Consider the following 8,956-nt stretch of genomic DNA (forward strand, 5'->3'; position numbering starts at 1 on the left):
ATGCATTGATTGGTACGAGCACTTGCAAAACCTTTTAAGCCATTAAGTGAAATTTACACTTATCGTGTAACTCAACAGTTCCTAAGTATTTACGCAAGGGAAATGAAAGCGTGGCCCATAAAAATATTTGAACAAGAACGTTCACAGTGGATTTATTCAAAACAGCCAAATGCTGGAAAGAGTCTGTTCGTCTGAGTACTCGGAAAAGCGGGTATCGAAATTGGATTACCTGAGCAAGAAATGTATGAAGGAAAAGGCTGTGGGAGAAGCGAGGGCTGAGGGAGAAGACGTGGAAGGAGGAAGGCTGAGTGGATGTTCAGCAGCGCTGTCCGGGAGCCTTTAAACCCAAGTCACCCATCAGAGAAGTCCCCCGGGTCCCAGGATTGGGCCTGCTTTAGTGACCCCATCATGCTCTCGCTGCAGGGGCAGCCTTTCGTGAAAAACTGGGAAGCGTGGCTTTTGTGGAAAATTTTAGAGCACAGAAGAAACGTCCATTCCCAGGAGAATGAATAAACTGAGATATTTATACAATGTGATACGACTCAGCAATAAAAAGGAACAGACTACAGGTACAAAGAACTAGGGTCAACCCACGCGACACGCAGGGCGAAAGAAATCAGACACGAAGACCACGTGAAATTTTAGAACCAGAAAAGCTGAAGTAACCGAAAAAAAAACCCACCCTTGATGGCCTGGGACCAGGGACAGAAGGAGAGTGATTATAAAGAGATACAAAGGACCTTTTAGACATGATGAAAACATTCGATATCCTGATCACGGTGATGATGACGTGACTGTTTACATTTGTCGAACTCATCGGCCTGTACGTTCAAATGAGGACTTCGTTGTATGTGAAGTCTCTTTAAGCTTTATTTAAGCAAAGAAGTTTAACAGAGAGTGCTTGCTGCACTCAATATGAAGTCCCTGTTTTTTTCATAACGATACTTGAATTTCATTCGGGGGCATAATTCACTTAGCTGAAAGAGTACATTCCTCAGCCTGACCTGCAGCTAAGATACGCCCATGTGACTAAGTGTCTTAGCAACTTCTAAGAAGGTAACCGAAAGGGAGCTGACTGGGCTGGGAAAATCCAGGCCAGTCTGGTTTTTCTTTTGTCTTCCCCTGCTTCTTTTTTCTGTTTTTAATTAAATTAATTGCGGTGACACTGGTTAATAAAATTATAGCGGTTTCAAGTGTACAATTCGAGAATACACCATCTGCTATTGTATTGTGTGTTCACCACCCAAGGTCAAATCTCCTGCCGCCACCGTGTATTTGACCCCTTGACCCTTTTCCACCTCCCCTATTTCTAACTGTTGCCTCGCATGCAGATACAATGGATGGCACCGAGAAATTGGAGCTAAAGTTCCAGATGATGCCAGCGAGTCAGCACACCAGCCTTTGACCTCTCACCTTTAGACATTCTTATATAAGAACAAGCTTCTATCTGATTAAAGCCCTCTTGCTTTGGAGTTTTGTTAGATGCGGCTGAAGCTAATTCTAACTGAGTATGTTCTTTACAATCACATGTATCTTGGGTTCAAGTCCCAGCTCAGCCACTTCCTAGCTGTGCGGCCTCGGGTAAATGATGCCACCTGTGAGCTCTGCTTCCTCATTCGTAAGATGGTGCTAAGCATGCAGAGCTTGCAGGGCTACGATGAGAAAGAACGTAGGGGACACACACGCCAAACATCCAGCGCCGAGGGTCCCCCTTATAGCAGAGAAGCAGGCTTGCCCGCCCAGAGAAGACTGCTAACATAGAGTGAGTGTCCTCATGGGCCAACGGCTTCAGCCCATCACATTGGATACCCCACCCCTGGGCCGCCAGAGCCTTCGTTCATGCGTCTATTATGTGCTTTTCACATTGCAGTTAAATGTGTCCCTTTACATGTGTCTCTCCCCCTGTCCCCCAGCCCTACACCTGTCTCCCTCCTACCTTGTCTTCTGGAGCGACCCTCCTGAGTCTCATTCATTCAACAAACGTTAAGTGCCTACTATGGACCTGTTCTGAGGTTAAGAGGTAAATTAGACATGGTCTGTCCTGTCATAACTCAGGGTCGAGCAGGAAGGACCAACGGGAGAGTATGATTCACCTTAATTCAGTGTAAAGCACAGTGACAGATGTGAACTCAACCATGAGGGAGGAGACTGCCTTGTTCTCCTTACTAAGCACACCGAAGAGACACGGGATCAAATGTATAAAGTAGGTCATTCTGGCAACGGTGTGACAGGTAGATTTGAGCAAGGCAATATGGAAGCGGATCACTTACGTGTTTGTTGCTAATAGTCTAGCAGACAAGAGAATATGAAGCCCTGAACCAAATCGTGGCAGTGGAAATACAGAGGAAGAGATGGAGGTGAGATGTGTTAGGTGAGTAAAATTAGCAGGATTGGTGACAATATAGGGAAGTGAAAGGGAACTTTAGGGTGACTCTTAAGAGTCCTAGCTTGGGTAACTGAGTATAATGGTGACGTTCTCTAAAATAAGTAACGAGCGGGCGTTGAGGGACCTACTGAGTCCAGAAGAGACACAAAAAGTTTGAAGAACAAATGGGACTTTCAAGCGACTAATAGGTGCTCATTTCTATATCACGCTAGAAATCCTGTGTCAAAGATTTGGACTGGAGATTTTAGCATTAGCAGAATTTTTTGAATTTATTGGCTCATCCATCCAGGAGGGGAGCTTGCTGCCTTCAGGCACAGCTGGATTCAGGGCTCAAAGCTTATGAAGTTTCCCTCAGCCGTCAGCATCTGTCTGTGAGATTCATTTTCTTCTGTCTTCTTCCGGGTGGTAAAAAAGCTGGCCACTGACGACTCAGGCCCGCATCTTTACAACTCGTGACCCAAAGGAAGACAGTCTTCTCTACTAGCTCTAGCAGAAAGGGCCTAGGGAGGCCTCTGATCAGCCCACGCTGGCTTGAGAACTCGTCCCTTAACCGATCACCGTGTTCGACAAAAGGAAGCGATGCGATTGGCTGAGTCCAGGCCCCATGTCCACTCCCGTTGACAGGGAGGATGTAGAGCACCTGAGTGCCATTTTTACCTGGATAACATGCAGTGGAGGGAGGAATTCTCCAAAGGAACCAGAAAAAGGATGCCCATGCATGCTAGGCAGGGAAAACGAGGGTGTGAATAGGCTGCCGTGGTAGTTGACGTTTCGAGATTTCATTATCTCGGGAGAGTTTATAGATTGGGAAGAGCAGAAGACAGAGAGAACACCCACTTTTGACGGGCACGTGGAACGAGAGGAACCCATTAGGAAGAAACAGACTATCATGGGAATCGAGTCTGATGTCATGGACAGGTGACGAAAATGTTTCCTGCAGGGATTGGTCAAGTGTCACTGCAGCAGAGTGAATGTGAGTATAGACAAGTTTTATTTTTTTGAGACGTTTGGATGAGAACAGGGTGGCATTTGGACGAGAGGTAGAGGAAAACACATTCCCACTCTTGGTTCTGAAGCTATGTCACTGGCTTGGATCAGATTTCCTCCTGGACTCTAGATGTCTGCCAGGACTGGGCTAGCTGAGTTCTTGACCCTGATTTTCAATCCTGCTTCCACTTCCGCCTACACCGACCACTCAACATATCACCCGTGCCTGTGGCGACCATCACTGCCCATTAGCTTCCCATTTCCTTGGCTCGATGTCCCCTTCATTCCCAGCATGCTGTGTGTCTGGTACTATAAAGGCTGTATTGTGTTGGGAGCTAATACAGATAGTAGCAAGGACCAGTGTCTTAGCCGCTTTTGAATCCTCGACATCTAGCGTAATGATCAAATCGTTTGTGGAACGTGTGAACATTTAACCACCCACGTATCCACACTCATTCTTCCCTCCCGACTCACGAAGTTTGTCTATTTCCTCTAAAGGTAAATCTACCAACTATTTTCTGAATGCCTATTCTTTTCACTTGCTTTGGGGAGTAGCACCCTCAATAAACCCTTTTTCTGGGAGTCTGTCACTTTCTCAAGAGTTCCTTCCTTTTTCGCTGTTAAATATTCACATATGCACTCAGCAAGAACAAATAAGTTTTGGGGGTTTGGTTTCGTTTTGGCACTAGGTTGTAGCCCTTTTATCTACTCTACATTCTCTTATCAGAGAAAGAGCAGTGGACCAGAAATGAAGAAAACTCGGTTTTATCCTGGTTCCTTCCAATAGCTTTGGGTAAAACGAGCAAACAATTATCTCGAAAATTCCTTTAATCTCTGATGGTCTGTGCCTGATACGACTCTACAAATAAGGAAACAACACTCAGTGCCTCTACCTCCTATCAAATACCTGTGGAAACTTCTTTTAAAAATAGCCTTTGTATCCAGTTAACTAGTGGCACCATAATGCTGCTTATCAAAGCACTGAAAATTCAGTAGCTTAAAACAAGCATTTATTTATATTTAATTCTTGAGTCTGTGGGTTGACAACTTAGGGTACAGCTGAGCAGTTAGTTCTAGTCTCAGAGAAGTTCTAGGCTCACCCACTGAGTGGTGGGCTAACGTAAGGTGGCGATGGCTGGGTGACCGGGCTGTGTTCCTGACGGCCAGCAAGCTAATTCAGACATGTTGTCACAGAGATGGCAGAGAAATGAGAGAGATAAGCAGAATCACAAAACTTCCAGTTTCAGGGTGACGTCTCGAATGATACTTATCTCCCAATACTTCAAAGACGCGCCCCAGTTGTCACTGATCACCGGTATCTCATGTGGGACCAAACAGAACCATGACGCGTTTCAGCTATGACGTGTGCGGGGTGGTAGGGAACTCGACTTCTCCGAGCAAGTAGTTAACTGAGCGCAGGAGCAGGTGTAGTTCCCAGCCCTACACAGAAGGCCGAAAACCCACTTTCTCCCCTCACTTCAGGCTGCCTGAGAGGCCTGGCTTCGTTTCCTTAACGTCGTCAGCTATGATGTTACTTTGGCGAAGAACTGATACGGGAAAAAGGCCACGGAGTCACCAAACCTGAGGCTGAATCCTGGTTGCGCTGCTCACTGGGTGACTTAGGGCAATTTATTTAATCTCTGAGTTTCCAGGTTCCTCGACTTTAATAGCACCAACCTCAAAAGGCTGCCGTGATTACAGGAGATTCTGCTGACAAAGCAGCTAATACAGTACCCGGCGTATGTTACTTGCTCAGTAAATACGACTTCCCTTTCTACCATGCCACCCGTCCAATCGTACGCGGCCTTCAAAGTAGTCGGAATACAATATATTCTATCTAAACGGTATGCGGCACGTAACGTCGGGCCCTGCCTTTCAGCACAAGAACAGGCAAACGCAGGTTCTCCTTTCCAGTGTTTTTTATTCGCACATTTAACAGTCACAAATAATTTTACAGATTTCTTCTTTTCACGGGTTCCTATTGATAGCAAAGAGCGGGATGAAAGTGGAGTATGGAAGAGTTTGGACCAGGTAGCAGCAGTGATGGCGCAGAGAGAGAGCAAAGACTGGAAGAAAGAACCTTAACCGATCACCGTGGAAACAGCGGCGCGGGGCGCTCCCGACCCCACGGGGACACTGACTTCATTAAGGCAAAGCCTCTCCTCGGTTATTTCTTCCCCCCGCCTACTTTAACCCAAACAAAAAGGCCTTCGAATTCTCACTACTGCTCTCTGAGGTCTGAGGAATAGAAATGGTACTATAAGCAACCAGATGCTTCCCTTGACTATAAACACCTGAACAGACAAGTTAAATCGTGATGCATTAACCGTGCCTCTGGGAGAATTAAAAACAGGCACAAGTTGTTTGATTCCTAAGACTTTGAGAGAGAACGGGGAGGGGTACGCGTGTGTGGCGGTGGTCGGAGGGGCGGGGAGGGAAGGGGGCTCCAGGAGCGATGAGGGCGCGAAGCCAACCCTTCCCAAGGTACAGCGGCGCTTGTGTTTTTCTCAGATGCTAATGCGGTGTTCTGGAATATACTGAAAGAAGAACGAGAGCTGTCTACCCTCAGCCCGTGCAGGCTGTGCCGGCTAGTAACAGGGCACTTAGCCTGTACTAACGATGCAATTCAAAACTGTGCCCTACTGTGTTCTCTCCGTGTTTTTCCGATCTTAAATCGATTCACTGTGTGACCTTGGGCCCTTTACTTAACCTTTCTGTGCTGTGATTTTCTACTTGTAATAACGAGAACCATAGTACTTTATGTTGAGGATTTGAGATGCATGAAAAGCAGTTATGAACAGTGCCTGACCAGAAGTATCCAGACAGAGAGCAGACTGCTGGATGCCAGGGGCCTGGGAGGAGGGGCGCAGGCACTGACTGACGGATACTGGGTTCTTTGGGGATCGATGGAAACGTTCTAAAATCAGACACATGGTGGTGATCACTGCACAATTATGTGACTATACTGGGAAAAAAATCACTGACCTGTACATCTCTTTAAAAGGGTGAATTCTACGGTTACGTGTATCTCAATAAAGCTATAAAAAATTCTTAAAAAAATAGAATAGTGCCTGGCACACAATTTAAATGCCCAATAAATGTCAGTTATTATAAGTAGTAATATTAATTATTATATTATTAATTATTTGGCCATCCTATAGCCTAAATAAATCCCTAAAAATTCCTCATTTTTAATAAAAGCCCACGGAATCTAGAAAATTATTTCTAATTTACATACATGGATTAACATTCACACATGTATTTCTATCTAAATTGCCTCTGAAATTAACAGTCTGAGAATCACAATTTCAGTATTTTACTCCGGAATAAAATAGCTGCATGCAATGGACGTCTATTTGTCACGTGAGAGGTTTATATAAAGTCCAATGGCTTGAAGTTATCTGAAATTTCAAAAGGATGAGAGATTTTCATTTTCATCTCCAGGAGTAAACAGAAAGTGCAGTAAATAGACTATATAAAGTATACGATTCAGTGTTCCAATACAAGCTCGCTAGCTTTCTAATCACATTTGGGGGACAGTTTATAAAAAGACAAATACAGTAAACAGTAAAATGCTTCCCAGTCCCACGCCCTGTGCCCTGACCCCACCTTGCCCAACAACGGAAACCCACCATAATGAAAATGCCCAACTGAAATCATGTAATTAGCCTTTTAAGAGGTAAAAGACCTAACGATTAAGTTTTTTTTATTTTTTACACCTCCAGCACCTGGTCTTCCTAGGTGGTCTCCCATCCAAGTACTAACCAGGCCCGACCCTGCTTAGCTTCCGAGATCTTGATCAAGATCGGGCGAGTTCAGGGTGGCATGGCTATATATCAATCAATGACTTTTAAGACTACACCGCACATTCAAAAATGTTCACACTAACTGAGTTTTCCTCATCTGAGCAGCGATTAAATGCAATCTTCACCTTTTCTATTGCTAAAGAATATGACGATGGCTTCTCAACCTCAGATGGAGGAGCAGCAAGCGATAAGCCACAACGGCAGCGAGGCTCCCACACTCGCATTTCATGTGAAGCATGAAACTTTCAATTCCTGGGACAGAGTTTCCTCTGTTGGAGTCCACTCCCTTCTAGTCCTTTCTATAATTAGCTACATGCCTTTGCAGCAAATCAGGGAAAGCTGTACAGAAGGTTACAACTTCCAGATACTCAGGTCATCTGTCACAGAAAGCAATGCAATTTTTTTTTTGCATCTAGTAATATTTATACCCTGAAACTGGCCACTCGTCTTCAGAAAGGTTATTAAATTTCCATTTTACCCAACTCCATTTTAATCAAATAAAGCCATTCCCTAAGTCATCCAAGACCAGCAGATTAATACACAGAACTGGCTGCCTTAACCGCATTACGGAGAACCAAGCCCTCCCGCACGCACACACACCCCAAAGCCGAGTTCAGGTCTTAGGGATTTCGGACCAAATATATAGCCTGAGTGAGATTTGGTAAAGACTTCATTCCCTTTTGAAAAGCACGGTTATTTCTTTACTTTTACATTATAATCACTGGGACAGATTATAAAACAACTCCAGAAGCGAGATCTTTTTAGTGGAACTTAGAAAATGCCAGACAATGAGATGGATGATCACTCAGGACTAACTGCAAAATAAGAACATTTCAAACTACTTTCCTTACCAATTCAAGAGCAGAACATTGGCTTAGGCCTCACAGAGTTTACTTTAAAATTAAAAAGGGCCTTCGAAATAAATACAAATATGTAACCAAGAACTCTGGACAAGGCTGCGACAGAGGGGACCAACTCTGTCACGCTTTTGTAATTGAATATCATTCTGAGAACCCAAATGTGCCCAGGATCGTCCACTTGGTTAATCTGAGGATGGAGAACATACGTTTTCAAAATTATACATCTGTGTGCAGGTAGTCTTTAAATACGAGATGAATAAAAATTTAAATTCTAGGAGAAAAAAAGGTTGTGCAATTTGAAATTCCTAACTTTCTAAGTAACTATTTACAATGACTGTTTTCTGCCTCTGTCTATTAAGACTTCTTCAGTGTGCAAGTTCTAGAACGCAGCAGTTCACACGACCTTGTGGGGGAGCCCTGTTTGGCTCAGCGCCAGCCTGTCCCACGCCCTGTGCTCCCTGAAAAGCCTTCACACTCGTGTGCATAAATAACTGTGACTACAAGAAGGCGCGCATGCGCGGAGAAGTTCTCGTGTAAAGGACAGCTAATCGGCTTTACAAATAAAGTCTAGAACTAAAAAAAAAAAAACCTGCTACCCCCCCCAACCACAATAAACACATCTAATGTGGAAAGGCAGCGGCGTCACGCTCCCAGTGTCAGCGCTCTGTGCATCAGGCATGGGAACACTAGGCCCTCCGCATTCACACGGTTAAACGCAGGCTTCGCCTTCTGCTTGGCATCCTAGTTGGAGGCCAGATGACACTGAGCAAGGGAGAATATGGATAGCTACGCTGTAGCCAAAGCCGCACGTGGTGCCCTGCGCCAGGGACCTACCGGTCCCAGCGTCTGAGGTCTTCTACTCCGTCCACTGAGCGCTTCGGTCAAACCAGACGGCACGCTGAGGCTAACGCCTTAGC

The 8,956-nt window shown here is 45.0% G+C and overlaps 1 pseudogene; it reads right to left on the reverse strand.

Annotated features, from left to right (window-relative positions):
* Positions 1-7,089: 7,089 nt before the first annotated feature.
* LOC111746487 lies at positions 7,090-7,210 on the reverse strand (annotated as a pseudogene).
* Positions 7,211-8,956: the final 1,746 nt, after the last annotated feature.

This window comes from Pteropus vampyrus, unplaced genomic scaffold (assembly GCF_000151845.1).
Source record: "Pteropus vampyrus isolate Shadow unplaced genomic scaffold, Pvam_2.0 Scaffold191, whole genome shotgun sequence".
NCBI classification, from domain to species: Eukaryota; Metazoa; Chordata; class Mammalia; order Chiroptera; family Pteropodidae; genus Pteropus; species Pteropus vampyrus.